Source organism: Pan troglodytes, chromosome 14 (genome assembly GCF_028858775.2).
Source record: "Pan troglodytes isolate AG18354 chromosome 14, NHGRI_mPanTro3-v2.0_pri, whole genome shotgun sequence".
Classification (NCBI taxonomy): Eukaryota; Metazoa; Chordata; class Mammalia; order Primates; family Hominidae; genus Pan; species Pan troglodytes.
Window position 1 is genome coordinate 56,721,228 of NC_072412.2, and position 7,809 is coordinate 56,729,036.

The 7,809-nt window shown below is 45.0% G+C and overlaps 1 protein-coding gene across 1 annotated transcript in view; it reads right to left on the bottom strand.

The window, feature by feature from the left end:
* The window catches only part of C14H13orf42 (chromosome 14 C13orf42 homolog), a 51,072-nt gene extending 48,039 nt beyond the window's left edge, over positions 1-3,033 (bottom strand). Inside the window, exon 1 of the mRNA XM_024348545.2 lies at positions 2,961-3,033. The gene's annotated coding sequence lies outside the window, so the exon portion shown is untranslated. The remainder of the gene's footprint in view (positions 1-2,960) is intronic.
* Between the last annotated feature and the right edge of the window lie 4,776 nt (positions 3,034-7,809).

A 7,809-nucleotide genomic window follows, 5' to 3' on the forward strand; every position in this document is an offset into this window, starting at 1 on the left:
GGTCAGATATTAAGTTTGCTAAATGCTTTAAGGTCATAAACTGCTTCTTTGACTTTTGAAAATTGTGCAGTTTATTTTGGAGCATTAGATTCTAGATAAGGCCTGGGGACATGTGAAATTAGCATGCGCCCTATCTATGCAAAGAAGGTTATAAAGAAAAGAGATTTTATATAAGAAAGGATTTTGTATGGTAAATTCTTGTCCTAAAGTAAAATGACTGGTTGTTTAAAAAGAGGGATGTTTAGGACAAGTCAGAAAGTCCAAGCAGGTTGTAGATGGTCTGTGTACATTGTAAAAGAATTTATAAAGGGGATTTATGCAAGAAATGTACAATTTAAAGGTGATTAGGCCTCCTAAATGCTTCAAAAAAACACCACTATGACTCTTAAATGTACAGCTTGGTGAGGCCCGGGACACATGGAGTTAGACAATGGAAAGAATCAGACCTTATCTGCACTTCTGACTGGGTCCTAGGCTCCACACTAGTACATAATTAAACCCCTGAACTTACCAACGTTTTCACCAAAAGTAAAAGTCACTAAGAGTTAACATTGCAACATGTAGTTAAGACTACTAAAGAAACAGTTCTATGTGTAAGGCATGTAAGGAAAGTGAAATGTGTTTTCTGTAAAAAAAAAAAAAAAAAATTATAAAAAGTCAAGGAAATGTGGATTTTTTTTTGCCTAGATTAAAGGGTTAAAGTGTTGTTTTGAGTTAGGATAAAGCCAAAGGTTTGAACAAGTTGTAGAAGGTTTGTGAACAATTAATTGTAAAAGAGATTCCATGTGCAAACATATTAGCTAAAGCTACAGAGGCATTCAGTTTTTCTGTAAATTAAACATTGAAGTAATCTTTTTTTGACTTTTCGCTTAAAACGGTGCTGATCCTTTGTTTTGTTTTTCAAAGTCAAGGAAACTTAAGCTATTTACAGCTTTTGACAATTAAGTAAATTATACTCCTGTGAACAAAATTTGGAGCATATTTGTTTCTCTCTACCTGATTCCTCCAGAATTTGGAAACTATTTGTGAGTATCTTAAAGCAACATAGTGCAATAAGAATCTGTTTCTTTTGCAATAGGACACAATTGGAAAAACTGGTTATTTTTGCCAAGGCTTTGACTGGAATGGTGTGTTTTCCTTTAAGGAATTAAATTTGACTTATAGATCCAATAAAAGCCCCTTGGGAAAACTGGCCTCACACCTTGTCTACACAGACCCTGTACAGGTTTCCTGACCTGTGGTAAGTAAAGAATGTCACTTTCTAACAGGCCTAGGACCCCACCAAGTTATCTGGGGAAAGGCCTAGGAGCCCCAAGTTATCTGGGAACCTCAAGAGGAGAGGAAGTTACTCAACTCAAAGGTATTTGAGGGTACAAATCCATGGCTCGGCTCTAAAAAAGTCTTATCTAAGATTCCTTCTTATGGAACAGAGTTCCATCAAAGCCAATTTAAAAAGAGCTTATGTGAAAAATAATTATTCTTGCTGCACTTTATACAAATAATCAAGCCAAGTATAATAAACCAAATCAGTCTTACCATGATTTGTCTTTAGTGAAAAATGGGAAACTAGAGAGAGAAAAATTATGTTTCAAGAACTATGGTACATTTGTTATTAAACTTTAGTCTCATCAGTTATTTTTGAGTTTTTTTCCTGTAATTTAGACTAGCCCTGCTTATTCCTATGAAGCAACCAGTGATCTCTGGCTGCTGCTTAGAAGAAACAAGAGGGATGGGTAATATAAAAATCTGGATCAATATTCTAATCCTGAGCATGTATTGGAATCATCTAGCAACCCCATATCAGCTTGGTTCCAATAGTTGCCCAGTTCATGGAAAGCCTTCTCATTTAGTTAACTTGAGATAATTTTGCTTATTTTGCTTTACTGTTGTGGAATATATTGTTGTACTCTTTGTGTAGAAATGCAGGATAAGCGGCCGGGCGCGGTGGCTCACACCTGTAATCCCAGCACTTTGGGAGGCCAAGGCAGGCAGATCACAAGGTCAGGAGATCGAGACTATCCTGGCCAATATTGTGAAACCCCAGCTCTACTAAAAATACAAAAATTAGCTGGATGTGGTGGCATAATCCTAGCTACTCAGGAGGCCGAGGCAGGAGAATCACTTGAACTGGGGAGTCAGAGGTTGCAGTGAGCCAGGATCGTGCCACTGCACTCCAGCCTGGTGACAGACAGAGACTCCGTCTCAAAAAAAACAAAAAAGCAGGATAAGCTTACCGAATGTTGTCTTAAATTAAATACTTATTCATCTTCTGGATATCACCTTTTGTTGGAACTCAGAGTTATGAGTGTCCCTCAACATACTTATGCTTTCTAAGCTCCTCTCTATCCTGAACACAAGAGAGACTTGGGAATATCATCACCCCTATTCAGCCCAAAGAAGTAACAGAAAATGATGGATCTTCATCCCTTTGCAACCCTTAGGATTAAGGGTTTTGTTATTTAAAAAGCAGGGAAAATGTCAGAGGCATCTGAACTAGAGCAACTCCATCTTGAATAGGGGCTGGGTAAAATGACGCTGAGACCTGCTGGGCCACGTTCCCAGGAGGTTAAGGCATTTTAAGTCACAGGATGAGATAGGAGATTGGCACAAGATACAGGTCATAAAGACCTTGCTGATAAAACAGCTTGCAGTAAAGAAGCAGGCTAAAACCCAAACCAAAACCAAGATGATGATGAGAGTGACCACTGGTCGTCCTCACTGCTACACCCCCACCAGCGCCATGACAGTTTACAAATGCCATGGCAACATCAGGAAGTTATACTATATGGTCTACAAAGGGGAGGCATGAATAATCCACCCCTTGTTTGGCATACAATCAAGAAATAACCATAAAAATGGGCAACCAGCAGCCTTCAGGGCTGCTCTGTCTGTGGAGTAGCCATTCCTTTATTCCTCTACTTTCTTAATAAACTTACTTTCACTTTACTATACGGACTCACCGTGAATTCTTTCTTGCACAAGATCCAAGAACCCTCTCTTGAGATCTGGATTGGTACCCCTTTCCAGTAACACCTAGAGTAGTCAGATTCATAGAGAAAGGAAATAGAATGTGGTTACCAAGAGCTGGGAGAGGGGAGGACGGGGAGTTGCTATTTAATAGGCACAGAGTTTCTGTTTGAGGGAATGGGGAAGTTCTAGAGGTGGGGAGGGAATGGGGAAGTTCTAGAGGTGGGAAGTGATGTTTGCACAACATTGTGAATGTACTTAATGCCACTCATTTTACACCTAAAGATGGTTAAAATTGTGAATTTTAGTTATGTATATTTTATCACAATTTTAAAAACTATAAAAAATTTTCTCTACTGAACATGTACTATTTTTAATTTTTTTATTTATTAAATATATATTTTTTAATTAAAGTTGGCAATTTCAGAAACACTCTGGGAGCCCTGGGGCTGGGTCAGCCTGGCCTGCAGCACAGCCCCAATGGGCCCCAGGAAAGGTGTGGGTGCCCGGGTGCCTTCCCTTGGTCTGAGCACTGTTCTGTGTGCACTGAGGTCTGATGCACATGGGCCTCCCCAGTGGCTGTCAACCTTTTGCCTCCTGCATCTCGAACTCTGTGCCACCGTGTGTCCAAGAGAAAAATGAGACAGAAGAGGGGGCTCTGTGATACCAGACATCTGGAAACTGACTCCAAAGGGCCTGTGCTGAGCAACGTGGAGTTTTACAAACGACAGAAGCTGTCTTGAGGACAGGGGACAAAAGCCAGGGAAGCCTTCCTGGGGTCCTCTACACCAGCCCTCAGGAGAGCAGGCATCCACACACCTGCAGCATCCTGTGCACGCTCATACCATGGTCCTTCCACCCACCATCCACCAACACCACTGCTCCCAGAAACTCCCTTGGGAAGGTGAGCTTGTAGGTAATTTATGGTTTCTTTGCAGAATTTCCTGAAAATCTAGTCCATTTACCTGCCTTCTCAGGACCAAAAATAGCAGCAATCTAGCCCAAATCCTCACCTCCCTGTGTCCCCTGACCCTAATATGTCCCAAACTTTCCCAATTCTAATCCACCCCCACATCAAAAACTCACTCACTCAGGGTTCAACACATTCAATGACCACCACATTTGCCCTCTTTTCCGAGGCACTCCTCAGTCTCAGAATCCCCTTTACTGGGGTATGTAATGAACTTGGCTTTGCCTTAACACCAAGCTGTTTTGATGGGGTTTGGGGAGCCACCAACCCATCTGATACTCAACTGCTGTGGACAGACACCTCTCAGCAAAGGGGCCGTTACAGAGTGTAGAGTCAGTGATCTTCCTACAAACTCTAAATCCTTTGGGATTTATGATGGTTAATAGGCAAGAATGAACATATACTCATTTCTCCAACTTAACTATTTTCCAATTCTTGTTCTTTTATTAAACAAACAAGCAAGGCAGGAAATTCCTCCTGTCTGAGGTTAATTTGATCACCAGCATCAAAAACCTGCTGGGCCCAGCTCCAGCTGAGAGGATGTGAGCACATTCTCTACCCCAGAGCAATTTCTGTGACTGCTTAGGGTGTTTGCCTCCCTTTTCTTATGAACCGGCCCAAATCCACCTAGAAAGAGGGAAGGGGTCTTTTGTGGTGCCACCTTAAGGGGACAAGAAACTCTTTCAGCACATCAGGTTACAAGTCTGATGGCCTCAGAGATTGGTCTGCCTGCAGTGACACCTCACGGCCTTCTCTCCTGACCTGGATGGAGCCACCAGCCGCAGGGGGGTAAGATTGAGAGTCCAAAGGCCCTAGGCCTTGTGAATGACTGACTCTATGCCAGGTACACATGCAGTCATCAGAGCACTGAAGGCGCTGCCCTCCTCTCCCACCCCTTGCCTGCCCTGGGCAAAGCTCACCCAACCTCTTGAACCCTCGGGAGGCCTCTTGGGAGCCAGTTTTCAGGGCCTGCTCTGGAGCTGCACCTGTGGCTGTCAGAGGAGGGAGGAACCAGACTGCCCACAGCTGCTCAGCCTGGCAGTGGAACTGTGAGGGTACAAGAGGCTCTCGGTGCAGCTGCGGCTGCAACTGAGGCTGAGTAGAGCAGCCAGGAGCCCGGAGAGAGACCAGGTGGAGAGAACGAGAGAAGGTGCTAAGATGGATCTGATACTCCCTGGGCAGCCACAGACCTCCGAGCCTTTGCTTAAATCCCCACCCCCTTGGCGGGGCACAGTGGTTCACGCCTATAATCCCAGTTCTTTGGGAGGCCTAGATGGGAGGATCTGGGAGGATTGCTTGAGGCCAGGAGTTTGAGACCAGCCTGCGCAACATAGAGAGATCCCATCTATTTATTTAATGTTTTTTAATTGACCATTCATGGTGGCAGGTGCCTGTAGTCCCAGCTACTCAGTAGACTGTAGCGAGAAGATTGCTTGAGCCCAGGAATCCAAGGCTGCAATGAGCTATGATCACACTACTGCACTCCAGCCTGGGCAACAGAGCAAGACCCTGTCCCCCCAAAAAAAAAAGAAAGAAAAGAAAAAGAAAACTCCTCTAGTGATCCTTAACCCAACAATTTCTTATTTCTTCTTCCTAGATTCCTCCCCTCTCCCTGGCTTGGCAAGATTCCAAGAGGCGTCTGCCTTCAATCTGCCTTCATCTCCTACCCTGGCCTGGTCAGAGGCAGTTCCTCTCACTTCTTTCATTCTGTGGCATTTCCTCTCTGTATCAGTCAGGATCTAACCAAAAAAATAGAAACAACTTGTATATTGAAAACTGGAGACTGTAATTCAGGGCACTGGTCACACAGGCGACAGAAGAGTCCAGCAGGCCAGCACCTGATGAGGGTAAACCTGAGATTAGCATTTGCAGGGCGTGACCTCCACCCCTAGGGGCCAAGGTCACGGGTGAGAGTTAAGAGTCCCAGCCATTCGCAAACTTCCCACTTCCCCTTGCCCACCCTCTGGTCTCCCCCAGGCCTCCCACTGGGCGACCCCACACCCCAGGTTGTGAGATCAACCCCCTGCCCCACCACACTGTGCTCCCGTTGCTGAGCTGGTCGGTGCTAGGCACTTCACTTAGATTATCTCTGTAATGCTCACAACCACCCTGCATGTTAGAGTTTTGTTCCACTGGTAGGAAGACACAGATAACACCCAACCCACCCCCAAAATAAGAAGCAAGGTGAACCCAGGTCAACTTGAATCTAAAACCTAGGCTGGCTGAGTTCTCCAGAGAACCCCAGTGACTCTGACTCATCTTTGTCAAGACAGAACCGTAAGGCTCAACAAATGTCTATGGAGCAAATCAGATTCTGAGTCTTTTAGTCGTGGCAGAGAAGGATTTGGACAACTCCCGTCTAAGTGCTGTCAAAAAAAGTTAAGCTCTAAAGTGCAGCCCCCATGGGAGGGGCCACATACTTCAGAGCCACCTCACTATAAAGCAGGTCCCAGAGCTCACCAGGGTGTGGGACAAACTCCCCAAATGATTCTTAGGCATCCTGGAGTTTGGAATCCACAAAGGAAGAGGACCACTCCTAGTGAGAAAAGAGCACACAAAGACAATTCTTCCCCAGCCCTGAAGAAGGAAAAAGTGACACCAGGAGGGTAACCCGCCCAGGGCCAGGACCCCCAGGAGCCTGGTGCGAGGCCCTGAGAAGCCAGAGGTGCTGAGGATGCATTCATGCATTGGGCCATTCATCAGCAAAGATTCAACAAGCACCAAGATGCCAGGCACCGGGAATATAGCTGTGAGCAAGGCTGTGGCCCAGCTGTCATAAAACTTGCTGTCCAGTTTCTGCTGTCCCTGCTTCTCCTTTGAGGGCTTCTTGGGGACAAGGTGACCCCTCAGGGACATGATGTGACAGCTGGAGAGGAGAGGAATGGGAGTAGCAAAAGTCAAGTACCTGGCCCCATAAGGAAGAAGAGCTGTGTGTGTTTGTGTGTTTGTGTGTGTGTGTCGCAGATCTATGTGTCTGTGCAACTCTTTGTTATCCTGAAAACTAAAGAGAGTGCATGTGGAAATTAAACAAATTATGCAAATTATTTATATTGATAAACAGTACATATGTGTATATAGATTAACCAAAATTGCACACTATGACACATTTCTAGACAATGCTTCATAACTAATAACCAAAGGTGGAGATCATCAGCGAGGGAGTTGAACCCTGCACAGCCTCGGAGATGTGGGGTCTGTGCAACCCTGGGATGCCCAGCAGTCACTCCCAAGTCACAGTCTGCATCTGTCTGTGGGTTCCCAGGTCCTGTCACTCTCGAACAGGGCTGTGATGAGGCCACTGGGAGTACAGACTGCCCCAGTCTATGCTGTCCCTCCCTGAAGGGGCTGTTGGAGGACTCTATATATCCCACTCTGTCCCCACGCTGGCTCCAGACCCAGCACCACTCCCTGCCTCTCAGTCCTTTTGTCTCCCACTCTCTGGAGCCCCAGGACAGATGGAAACCAGCCCACCAAGCACAACAGAAAGGGGGCCCTTCCCTTTCTCTTTCCTCCCCTTTTTCCTTCCTCCTCCTTTCCTCTTTCTTTCATATTAGCATTTTAAAATAACACACTTTTATCTGATTACAAAAGTAGTAAGTATCCATTGTAAAAACTCTGGAAGTTTTAGGAAAGCCAGAAAACTAAAAATCACATCACCCCACAGTGGGTTCATGGGTTTTTCATCTTGATTTCGTGTTCTAGCATATGTATATATGCCTTCTCCAAAAAGACCCACAATGCACAGGGTTTGGTTTTGAAACTGGCTTCTGTTACTTACAAATGTGCCATGGATGTGCTTTATTTCAGATTACTGTCTACCGTTCTTCAGCTTCTCTCTAAGTGGCTACATGGTGTTCTATGGTGTAGAGGCA